General features: G+C 24.8%; 1 non-coding gene across 1 annotated transcript; it reads left to right on the top strand.

Annotated features, from left to right (window-relative positions):
- Nucleotides 1-4,367: 4,367 nt before the first annotated feature.
- TRNAY-GUA (transfer RNA tyrosine (anticodon GUA)) lies at nucleotides 4,368-4,451 on the top strand. The gene is given in 2 exon segments: nucleotides 4,368-4,404; nucleotides 4,416-4,451. It is a non-coding gene; the product is annotated as a tRNA-Tyr (tRNA).
- Nucleotides 4,452-13,662: the final 9,211 nt, after the last annotated feature.

The following is a 13,662-nucleotide window of genomic DNA, read 5'->3' as shown; positions in this document are numbered from 1 at the left end:
CCATTATTGTAGAGGTATTTCAAAGCTTGAATAATCACAATATAATTATTTTATGCCAAATGCTCAAAATATCTTATTTACCAAATATATGTAATAATAATTCTATTATGTTGTTTATTAATTTTCTTTTTTCATATTCTAAATATATTATATTTATTTAAAGATTTAAAATTTTCAAATTAATTATTCAATCTTAATGCTCTAAGCCACTACTAATTAGAAAAGATTATAATTATATACAAAGATATCCAAATTAATTATTTTTGTAAGGAATTTCTATCTTCTATTGTTAAATTTTTTATTTTTATTTTATTTAAATTTATTTTTTATGATTTTTTTTTAAGGTATGACAACCTCTAAAAACCGATGCAAAATTTTTTTGTCTTTGGCACATTGTCTTGGACTTATAATATCATGGATATTTCTATAAATGATTCTTTTTGTAAAAGAAGCATTTATATTCATACATTCAATGCATATGAATAAAACCTTAATAATAATGAATTATCCTTCTGTATCCAAATTTGATACAAACTTATCTATTAGAATCACATATTTGATTTGATAAATCTATTAGCAAAATTGAGATATTAAACTAGTTACTATTGGTCGATATATAGATAAATTAGAAGTGAAAGTTAATGAGCAGTGTAAATGGAAATCAATGCATGCAAGATCAATGAACATATTGTGAGATGTAAGTGATGTAAATTGTATTTGGATAAAATTGTGGATGAGTTGCAGTGATAACATAATAGGTAATTGGAAGCAACTTTGATGCAAGTTTGAGCAGCTACAAGCATGGTAGAATTAGGTCCTAAGTACATAATGTTTTAGTGATGTGTAGAAGAAAGAACATTATAAGAGGTCAAAAGGAGGCATAGCTTCATTACTACATGCTGTAGAAATTTCACTAATCAATTGATTGGTTCTAAACATCTCAACCATCAGATCTCAAGAATCAATCATAACAGTTATAAGATCTATTGAGAATGCAAGAGAGCATTGAAAGAAGCACCAAGGAGAATGCAAGGATGGGCAAAGGAGCTTGAGAGAATCTAGTGATGGGAGTAAGAGAGCATGAGGGAATAAGGAGGTATTTAGAGTCTTAGATTATAAAGGATTTTATATTGGTATGGTAGACACACATGAAGTTGAGGATAAATTCTATCATCTTCACTTACTTCTAAAAAATTTATTTAATTCTAAAGGTTTACAAATATAATTCTTGTACAATCCAAAATATTGACTGTAAATTTTAAAATATTTTAAAAAAAAAAAAAAAAAAAAAAAAAAAAAATTTAACTAGTCAAAAGTCTCTAACATTGTCATATGGTATGATTTATTATTTGAAAATATATTGGATACCTAATCATAGAGAGTTTAGCTTTAACTTATTGGCCAAGCTATAATAAGTGATATATTTTTATTATAGAAAAAAATAAATGCAATAATATTAAAAGATATTCTATCAATAAAAATATTTTATATTTAATAAAATTTATACATAAAGCTTTCTAAAGCATCTAAAAATTTCCTAACATCCTTTGATATACTAAATTATTACTAACCATTTGTCGATAACTTAGATTTTCAATAACTCCAAAGAAAATCCATAATCTCCTTCCAAAAATCTATCTTTATATTATAAATGCTTTCATATCTCCATCTTTAGCATATATATAAAGTCTTGGCTTCCAAAAATCTCTTTATTTTGCATAAAATACTCAAATTATAGTAAAACTCTTTCAAAATATTTTTTTTTTAGCAAAGGATCTTTTTCTTTGAATTTTAGAATTTTATATCTCTTAATTTAATTGTTTAGTTTTTTTCAAATTTCTAAATAATTTAGTATTTATCCTTAAGCTTTATCAAAAAAAAATAAACTATATATCTATTAAAGATCGTCTAATATCTTAGAAACCCTAGTAGGTGCTCTAAATCTTAATTTACAAGCACTTGAGTATTATTTTCTTCATATCTTAAAAATACAAAACTCAAATGCTACAAATTTTATTATATAGCTTTATTACATAATAATAAATATTTATAGAATTTTGTAGTTAAATATTCTAAGTGCCTAAGATATGGCTAGAACCAAATCTCTCATAAAATTGGTTCATTAACAAACTACAATTTGGAAGCATTGTCTTCAAGCAATTATTACTCTTCCAAATCAACTCCAAACCTTTTTCTTTTGCATAAAAAATGTAGTTCTTTAAATCAACTTTTCAACCACATAATCCAATCTTCAAAATTTCTTCATATATACGAGCTATGCTCCAAAAAGTGACAGTAGGTACAAAATCAACACCTTGACTTAGAGCACCTATATCTCCTTCATAAAAACTCCAAATCATAAAAAAAATTCTCCAAAATTATCTCCAAAATCCTAAATTTGATGATTTTAATCTTTATTATTCAAATGATATCAAAAGAATAATCCTAATCCCTAATAAGGCCTCAAGTAGCCTCCTTGAAGTCCATTGGGCATGAATTTTTGCCAATAGGAATGAAAATTTTCATCATCCATCTCTATTCATCCATATGGTTGGTCTAATGTAAAAATCCTTCTTTAGTCTTTTTTCTAATAAGTTTTACATAGTATGTGCCTTAAACACCAAATAAAATAAACAAAGCAAGATTTCAAGAGTCACTAATGTCTAATAAAGATGATTCTAAATATATAAAAACTATTATCAATATAAAATCAACCTCAATAATAGTCCTTTTAAACTAACTACTTCAAAGTAGCAATTTAACTACATTTTTTAACCAACTAAAAATCTAATAACATGGCTCTTACTTCATTGTACAGTAAATTATATATATATGTATATATATATATGCATTATTTTCAAATGGTAGCCAAACCACAATACAACAATGTAACAAAAATAAATAAATTAGTTGATCATTAGTTATTGTGAAGAACAACTATGCATTTCAAGTATCATTATTATAATAGTATACTATGGTATAATTGAATATCTTATTTCACTAGTAGTACATTTTTTTAAGTATCATTTTTTAGTTATATATAATTTTTGACAACCTTGTAAGTATGATTATATCATATTCCATGATATGAAAAATTGAATATTATGCTTATGCAAATAAGGAATGTAAGGATGTAGTAAAGAAAGAGAGACATAAAAGAAAGAAAAAAATAGAAACAAACATACAAACATACAAAGAAGAATGGAAGAAAGACAAACATGCTTGCTAAGGCTGATTTACAAAATAATTGTTAAATTTCAAGATGAGCTTTTGCTCATATGCTTTCACTGGAATGGCAAGAAATATGACACTTGTAAGAGAAGCTGACCTCAATAAATAGAAACAAGGGGACATTGGCTTTTTAATATAGTATGTGCAAATTTTACAATCTTTTCAATATAGTATATGCAAATTAAATATTTATTAAAAAAATAAAATAAAATAAAATTTATCCAAATAAATTTTATTTTCTTGTACAAAGAAAATAATCAATGATGAATCCTTGTTTATAAAATATTTGTATTTGAGAAAAAATTTATGAGTAATTTTTTTGAGTTGCATTAATTCTTATTGTAAACAAAAATATCATGTACTTTGAGTGCTGTTGTGTATGACAACAAAAATATATTGTTTGAAGCAAAAGTGATGGTTGAAAATTGGGATTGAGAGGGCAGCCCTGAGCAAACTTCAGCACCTATGTGAATATGGACCAGTGCAAGCCACAATGAGAAACGGGTTCTGAGTTCCCAATCTGCCCACCCTCCAACTTGCCTGCCCCCATGGTTCCCCTTACGTTCCCTCCCTCCGTTCCCATAAATCAGATCGGCGGTTGAATTTGAATCTGAGAGGCAGGTGCGATCCGACGGCCCACGATGGCGGAGCCAGTCGATTAAATAGAGAGGTTTCTGCGACACAATTCTACGAGGGAGGCACAGTTCGAGCATGAGCTAGTAGAGTGTGTTTGACGTTGTGATGTGGTTGGTGGAGCGAATGCGAGGCTGGGGGTTGTTGAGGGAGGATGGAGAGCGATGGGGCTTCGGGCATGGGTGGACGGGCGTGTTGAGAAATGCGACGATGGATGCGGGGGATACGAGGTGGTGATGCGTTCGTGGGGAATGTTGATGGAGTGGGTCAGTGTGCGTTGGTTGGCATGGGAGAAGCGCAGCGCTGTTGAAATGGGAGGATGGGAAGGCGGCAGGAGCAATGCCAGGGAGGAGGATGAGGGGAGGCGGGGGATGTGAAAGTTAATAAACTATCAAGTTGTGCGATATCTATCAGCAACGAGCTTGTTCGTTTAGCTGAGCAGGGTATAGGCCCCAGATGGTGGTTCTGGCCTGAAAACGTGTGGGTTTAATTTAGTCGCGTATCCGACCATAGCTCAGTTGGTAGAGCGGAGGACTGTAGTTGCGACAGATATCCTTAGGTCACTGGTTCGAATCCGGTTGGTCGGAGGTACCAAGTGGATGATATCTTTTGGCCCTCCCTCCCTGGCTGGGCGTCGTGATGGTTGCCCCTTGGTCAAGCTCAACACTATCCTGCGCAAAATTAATTCCACAATTTTTTGAAGCGAATCCGTACAGGTTGTCACAATTCCAAGTTCTCAGTAACTCGGGCTTTGGAATGAACCAACATGCGTTTGGCTGGAGAAGTTGCGGCCTTAGTGGAATAGATTGCTTGCTGGTACGGAGTGGTGGATGAATAGAATATCCAAATGGCTCCTTTTGTCAATAATATTATGCATCCAAAACCATTAATATTGTTTAATTGTCTAGGATAGTGTATATGTTTGTTTGTTTTTGTTTTTGTAATTTTTCATATATAATCCCAATTCCTCCACCCTACTCCATTATTGCTAATATTTAAAGGACCATAAACAATTGGTTGCCTATTAATTACATACTTACAAAATTTGAAGGAACAACATGACAACTATATTTATAGACATGCATAGACAATAAATAGATGAAGAAAAATTGTCAAAGTTTTAGCGAGATACTTGTTTTGCAAGTATGTATGGTTGTAGTTTTGCATTTAGAGGATCTTGGTTTCTAAGCCAAAATAGTTGCATGGTTTTTCTTTGTTTAGAGTCTTATTGCATTGTAATTGGAAGATTCTATCTTTAACCAATGTATATGTTATTTAAACACATAGTAGTAAGTAGAAGCAGGTAGAAACATGTCAAGTAGATAATAAATCCTTTAGGAAGCTTTAAAAAAGTTTCTTTGATACAAATAAGATATTTTGACTTTTACAAATATACCATGTAACTATTAAAACTTATTTTATAAGTTTTTTACTATTAATAGATTGTATTAGAACCAACTTATAACTCAAGGCTTATATCACAGGTCTCACAATTCCTAGAAAGCTTTCATAAGACTTCTTAATAGCTAGTATATATGAAGACAAAACTAATACCATTATTGATGTTGTCAATACCTTTCTTGTATTCATGTCTTGTTTAAGGCATTCAATTGTCAATATAATTAGCAACGGTTATATTAGATGCTTGTATTATTTAAGAAGTTAGAAAAGATAAAAATAAAAATAAAAAATAATAAAAAATAAAAATAAATGTAATTTTAATTATTTCTAAAATTTCTAATAGAGTGATAATATATCAATATAGAAAAGAATGATATGTAAAAAATAATTTGACTTATTGTTAAATTTTTAAAAATTAATAATATTTCTTCAATTTTTTTTGGCATATTAGTCTATGGCTAAAAATACTTATGGTTGTAAGATCTTTCAAATTCACTTATAACATTGATATACTCCTTGTTGCTTTTTTCAATTGTAAAGCTTTTTAATGTAAATATTTATCTTCATTCTTGACTTCTATTGTAGGTGTAATAATAATATTTCTATGATTGTAATTACTAATTTGTAAACTTTTATATAGGTAAGAGTGATGTCTTCTTCACTCTTATTAATGCATTTTTTTTTAGCTTTGTTTTAAAAATCTATAGTCTTCTTGCTTTTGGCAAAAGCTATTCATTTTTCTTTTTAAAGATACATGATTTCTCATTCATTTTTTTCCATCTCACTTTCACATATATGTTACTTCTTTATTTTTTTATTCTTTAAATTATTGTCCTTAATAAATTATTAAGAATACAGTTATTATATTAGAACTTTGTCTTTTCTTGACTAAGATTATATTATGTTATATTTATTTATTTATTTTGATAAGATATAAGTAATTTAAATTTTTTAGATTATCTACTTTTAAACTAATATTATTCTTAAAATTTTATTTGTTCTTGAATCTTCTTTTATTTTTTATTCTAAGTAATATTAGATTTATTATTTTATTTTATTTATTATAATAAAACTTATTGAAATGAAGGGTGCAATATCACATATGCATGAGCATCTAAGAAAATTAATGCTTGAATGCATCAATTCAATTCACCACTATAAAAATTGAATTCAAGTAAATAGTTTGAAGTAGCATTTACCTAAATTTACAAAGTAGATTTCAATCCTCTAAATTAGTTTTGATATAATTCAAAAATATTATTTTTATTTCTATAGTAGCAAGGATTTAATTTTAATTATACTTAATAATATTAAAAGTTTCTAATTTTAATAAGATTCATAGACTATCAATAGAATTTTAATTGTAGGAGATATTTTTTGAGTTATTTCCAACTAACTATATTTGCATAGAGATGAAGATTGGATGTAATCTTTTAAGAAAATAGAAGATATTTAAGATTTTTTTGCAATATGGTACTCTTTTTATTAGTATTTTTTATGTACTATTCTTTAATTCTTTCACTTGTACCAACTTGTCAACTCTAAAAAAATTACAAAGGATTGACGCTCAACCTTTGCAATGACAATGACTTATAAGAAGTTGTTTTCTTTTGGTACTTCTTGCCTTCTCTCTATAATAGTAATCTTTGATGATTTCTATTTGGACAGAGTGGTTGTCATTAGCCTTATGATGTAATTTCATCCAAAATTTTTAAGGTGTCCAATGTTAAGATATATTTCTTTAAGAACCAAATCAAATTTGTTTTACAATCAAGATCCATCTTTGGCACTAGGGAGTTACAAGCTCATAGCCAATTTAGATAGTAAATATATTTTAATTATTTCTATATAATATATATTATAGATCTTTTATTTCTTATTATATAAATGAGCATTAGTTATTATTAAAGAAAATATTATTAATGGAATAATAACAACCTTAGGATTTGATAATATGATTTGATTTGTAGAAACCAATAGATTATAAAAAATTGCAGTTGTTGAAAGTAGAGAGGAAGCAACCATGCATTATAAAGGAAGACTTGAAATAGAAATATGATTAAAGTCTTGTATCTCATCAAGTCAGGGACTAGCACTATCAAAACTTAAGAGGCGCTACTTCTTTTACTTCATTATTTAAGAGGCAATGTTTTTTTTATTACATCATTATTTCCATCATAGATATACTATATTTTTGGATTACGTAGCCTAAAGACTCTCTTTTATAATTTGTAGAGATAAGTTCTCTATAAATTATTTTCAAAAGATTTGTGTTCTTATCTTATTACGATCAAGAATTTTTTTTATATAATACTATCAAATTATTTGGAAATAATAGTTTTGAATTTATAATTGTATAGATAATATTTATTTCTTTATTTAAAATTCAACTAGATTATTTAAAAACTTCGTTTTTTCTATGGTTAATTGGCTATGTAGCAAATTATACTAGATTGTTTGTCTTAAGGTTCTTTAATTATCCAACTATCTATAAAAGATTTGTCTTAAAATTATGCAAAAATAATGGAAATTAAATTGTCACTTTAAAATTCATTGTTGTATTAGTATTTTGAAGAGCATTATAATTAAGATAAAGAATCAAATTTTGTATATTGTACTAGCCAAAGGTACTACTTTCCAATAGAACAATATTTATTGTATTTAAAGAGCCAATACTAATCCCAACCATAGGATTAGATGTGATTTTAATTACAACTTCTATATCTTCTTTTTATGCTTTTGGATTCCAAAAAGTTATATTTTTTGAACAATCCAAAAATAAAAAAATGTTTAAATTCTTGTTTATTATTTTTTTATTATTTATTTATTATTTAGACTAATAATTTTTGTTACTTTAGATTTTGTGATAAGAGCACCAATCAACTCCAAAAAAAAGGATTATGGATTTATCAAATAGATGGATATTTATTTCCAAAGTATACTTAGGTCTTTTAGTATTATAATTCATCTTATATCTAATTTGGTTTTGACATTTTGATTTCTTATCCTTGCATTGGCTAGAACCAAATGCTCATAAATTTAATAATTAGTTTTTAAACAAAAGCAACACAAAATAGGGAGATTTAGATAATTAATAGTTACAATTTTTTTTATTAGTAATCAAGTTATAAATATTTATTTTGATCTTTTATCCATTGTTCAACTCTATTTCTATTTTTTTTATTTAATTCTTTGTCCAACTATTGACTTAAATGAGTGGCAATTTTTCACACTATCAAAATAAATTCTTTTCAAAGATCCTTTCAAGAAATCTATACAAAGATTTTTAAAAAGTAAGAATATAGGTTATTTGGATTCCATGTATAATGCCAATCAAAATTAGTGTCTCAAACTTAAAAAATATAAAATTTGAAAGTTTAATAGTATTAATATTCAAATAGTAATAATATAAATACTTATCATGTCACTTCTTTTGAAAGAATCTTAAAATAAATATATCAATTTTTATTTTTTTTTTCAAAAATTAATTCTATTAAATTCTTTTATAAGTTCTTTTTTTCAAGTATCTAATTTCAAAGAATTAATTTTGCTTCCCATAAAGCAAGAAATGAAAAATTTTTGACAAAATTTGGTTATTTCATTTCAAATTGTATCTTATTTTACTACTATTTTTTTATTCAATTTGTAATTATAACCTAGTATATCTACAAGCTAAACCTAAGAATTAAGTCTTACTTGGAGATTATTCTATTAGATGAGAAATACTATATTTTTAATAAATACCAAACATTACAAAAAAAAATTATCTTTTAAGTTCAATGGTAGGTTTAAGTTTGTATTAATTAAAAAGAAGTGTTTTCTTTTATAACCAATTGATGTTTCTTATGTGATGTTATTGTAATAGAGAAATTTTTGCTTCAAAAAAGCATAGGATCTTTGCTTGCCATTAATTGCTCAAATAAGTTGTAAGTTTATAAAATACAAATTTTATTTATAGCTTGCCCTTATAAAGACAATTACATTAAATATACAAGACTTATATGTACGAGTCTTTAAGATGTGACTAGATATCATAAAACCACTTCTATTCTTATGGTGATTCTTTCTAAATTTGTATCACCTAATAACTTCCAATCTAACTATCTAATTAGATTCTAAATTCTCTATAATTTAACTTATATTCTTAACTACCATTATAAAAAAAATATCAACTAAAGTTTCATTAGAGATCTTCAGATATCGTCTAATTTCTAGTGGATGCTAAACATTTCAATTTTTAGACATTTGAATACTAAATCTACCATGTCTCAAAAATCCAATACTCAAATACCATGAAATTTCATATACAGCTTTTTAACATAGTCATCTACACTTTTAAAAATTTTGAGCTAAAATTTCATCCAAAAATTCAAGATATGGCTCAACTTAAAACCTCTATGAATAGAATTTACTTACAAACTCTAATTTTAAAGCACTAACTTTCAATAGTTCTTTCTCTTTTGTTCCAAATTAGAATTTATTGATATTTTATATTAAATATAGTTTTTTAAGTCAGATTTTGAATCTCACTTTCTCTCTCTAAAAAATTTCACATAACTCCTTGTATTTACAAAAAAATGGTAATAGGTACAATTTCAATATCATAAAAATTCCGAATTTCTTGATTTTTGCACAAAAATTGTAGTCATCAATACAAGCTAACAAACCTTAACTCTTAAACTTCAAGTAGCTGCTCTAAAGTGGCCTCAAATCCCAATATGGTCTAAGACATCATCTTGATGTCTATTGGGAAAAACCTTCAAGTAATGGAAATAAAGTCGTCCATCAACTTCTCTTATCCATCTACATGGAATAGCCTTGAAGTCAAAATATTATACCTTTGACACCAAAACTCCTCTAAACTCCTTACCAATAAAACCTATACCTTTTATTTTTAATCACAAAACTTACACAACAAATTTAAACAAATTAAAGAAGTATTTTTTTTTGTCTTTTTTTATTTTTTTTATTTTTTATTATGTATATATATATTTTAATTACAACCCTAATTCTCATAATACTTCATATTATTTTTATATATTATGCTACTTTTTAGCACAACAACATATTATTGTATTACATATTGTCTAACTTGAGAATGCACTAGGCTCTTAGCTATAGAAGATATTCTTAAATTTTGAAACAAATAAAGAATCTATAAACCTTAATAAAATCTTAAATAAATCCAAATTAAACCTAATTAATCTTAATTAAATTTTAATTAAACTTTAAAGAAATTTCAAAAAAAATTAAAAGAATTATAAATAAATAATAAAAAAATCTAAAAATATATTAAAAATTAAATTCTAAAGAAATAATAAAGAATATTTTAAGAAATAATTAAAAATATCCTAAGTAAATTCTAAGTAAATCCTATTTAAATCTTAACCAAATTCTAATAAAATCCTAAGAACATTCTAAATTTTTTAATAGAATTTTAAATGAATCTTAATAAAATCCTAATCAAATCTTAACTAATCTTAGTCAAATCCTATGGTATTTTTAAAACCTCAATATTCATTAATTAAATTCTTGATTTTACTCTAAAATTTACATGCATTGCTATCTATTAGTTAAAAACACTTACAAGAGATTTTAAAAGAATCCAACTTATCAATTTGGAAAAAAAAAACTCTTAAGGTGCTTGGATGTTGGCTTTTTTCTTTCTCCAACCTTCATATTAATCTACCAACAATTATATCTCCTTATTGCATTACTAAATTAACTCCAATCTTTATAAAAACATTTCAAATAAAATTAATTAATAATTTATATAATTTTATATTAATTAAACTAATATATTATACAAAACAAAAGAAATCTTCATTAGCCCTAAAGATCCAAATTCCAAGATCCTTATTCAATTGAATTTTAATAAAAAAAAAAACCTTCATTTTATATATTTGATTGTATTTAAATTTATAAAATATTTTTAATACAAGAAAATTTACAAACCTAAAAATTTATACCCATCCATTTGCTATAATGCTTACAAAATTTTCAAATATTTAAACTATTTTTTAATTTTTTAAAACTCTAAATTACTTAAAACGCCTTTTATTTTGAAAAGATTCAAGTAACTCAATATCAATGTATATTACCCAATATCAATGTCTAAACAAATTCTATTAAGTGGACTCTCTATATTTGCTCTTTAATCAACAAAAGAATCCTAGAATTGCTATAGATGTGTGGTTTTGTGCTTTGGGGTCTAATCTTAATTTACAATTGGTCCTCATTGGATATTTATTTCTACTTTTTAAAGATAATTTCTGCTAAAACATACTCTTAATTTATTAATATTTTAAAATTTATAATAAAAAATCCTTATAAGAAAAAATAGATGATATTAATCTTTGCTATTATTTTGTACTAATGACAAAGCATTACTATTATGTATTGCAACAATAATTGTGCTAGTTCAACGCCAATGAACATCTTTTGCAAAAAATCCTAACTCTAATAGCACTTCACATACAACTATTGTTTCTTCCAAAACAAACATTCTATATATAATAAAGATATTTTTTAAATCATTAGACATACTTTTTGATCCACATATCAACTAACAATCAATGTTGTTTTTTATGAAATCTTATTGTTTGTAGTTGTTGATGCAAAAAATATTCTTTTTACATTTTTTAATAACTTTAAGCCAAAAAAGACTAAATTATTTAGTATTGTCTTTGAAAAAAGTCCATTTAGTACTAATATTATATCAATAATTGTGTTGCAACATATTATTCTACAAAAAAAATAATATTAAATATGCATTAAAAATTTATTTAAAAATATAGATAGTACATATTGTATAAATATTAAAAAAATAAAAATATCAAAATATTAATAATCTAATAAAAAATTATTGGATTAAGTTTTTAGAATATTTAAGAAATAATTGATAGCTACTCAAATAAACATTGATTAACTTTAAAGTTTTCCTAGAAGTAGAGGTTTTCTTTAGTATTTTGCTATCAAATTTGTATTCCAATTGTAGAAAACATATTTTTCATATTAATAAAAGTAAATTAAAAATCAGTAAAAGAAAATTCTTTTAATATACACTTTGTTTTTCTATTCAAGTAGAGTTTTTTTTTTTTTTTTTTTTTTTTTTTAAATGTTAAGTCTAGAAAAATTGAAACAGTCTTTCTAATCTAATTTGATAGATATTTAGAGATAAAAAATAGCAACTAAGTAGGATTCTTATGTTGCATAATCTAAAAAATTATTTATTAGTAGATATTCATTGTATACATAATTTGATTTTTTTTTACTTTTACTGTAAAAGAGATCAACAAAGAAATTATTTTTATAAAAAATACGAGTTGGTACTTCTTTATCTTCTGTACTTGCCCCATCTACAGAAAAAGACTTGGTATTTATGTTAAAGACACAAACTAATTATTAATATTAAATTTGGAACACTGCATTAGCATATCAGATTTGAAAAAACAATTATATTAAATAATTAGAAGAGAAAAGTATTGAATATTTTTAATGTAAAAAGTATACATTTTTAGAAAATAAGAATATTATAATACTAGATAGAAATCTAATATAATATAAAATAGAAATAATATATATATATATATAATAAGAATTATAATATATATATATATATATATATATTAAAAATATACTAAAATTACACTAGGAAATGTCTTTAAAACAAAAGCTTGCTAAATTTGCACAAGTTATCTTGGAAGCAAAGGAGTTTTAATCAAAAAAATTAACATGTATTTCTAATATTAAAAATAAATAAAAACAAGAAATTTAAAAAAAGTTTATTATTGATATTTTTGTAGTACAAATATAAGTTTCTACTAGTGTAAAGTATTATTATTATGTATCATACTATTTATTAGTATTTTACATATAAAATAGAACCAATATTTGTTAGGATATAAATTATTTTTAAAACAGTTACTTTGAAAAATTATATATATGTTACAATAAAAAAATAGGAATAGAAGATTAAATTTAAATTAAAAATTTATGAAATATTATAATTAGAACATATATTGAGTGTTGTCAATGTCACAAATTGTTTTGCAACTGCAACAATCTACCATCCACCACATGCCATCCACACCCTTTGTCAATGCTATATAAAAATATGGACTTATTTTTATTTATTTATTTATTAATATTTTATTCTATTTTTAGAAATACAACTATATTTTTTCTTACCAAAATTTTTATTAAAAAATAAAATAGAAAGTAATATAATTTATTCTTATTAAAATTTCAATATTTTTTATTAAAATTAAAATTACTTTCTATATAATTAAAAAAATAAAAAAATATTACAAATTTATCTAAATTTTTAATTAGATTCAAAAAAATATGTCAAGTAGGTAAATGTTTTTGGTGGTAGTAACAAAAATTATGATGGCA

Source organism: Physcomitrium patens, chromosome 1 (genome assembly GCF_059467195.1).
Source record: "Physcomitrium patens ecotype Gransden chromosome 1, ASM5946719v1, whole genome shotgun sequence".
NCBI classification, from domain to species: domain Eukaryota; kingdom Viridiplantae; phylum Streptophyta; class Bryopsida; order Funariales; family Funariaceae; genus Physcomitrium; species Physcomitrium patens.
This window is presented reverse-complemented; position numbering and strand designations above follow the sequence as displayed.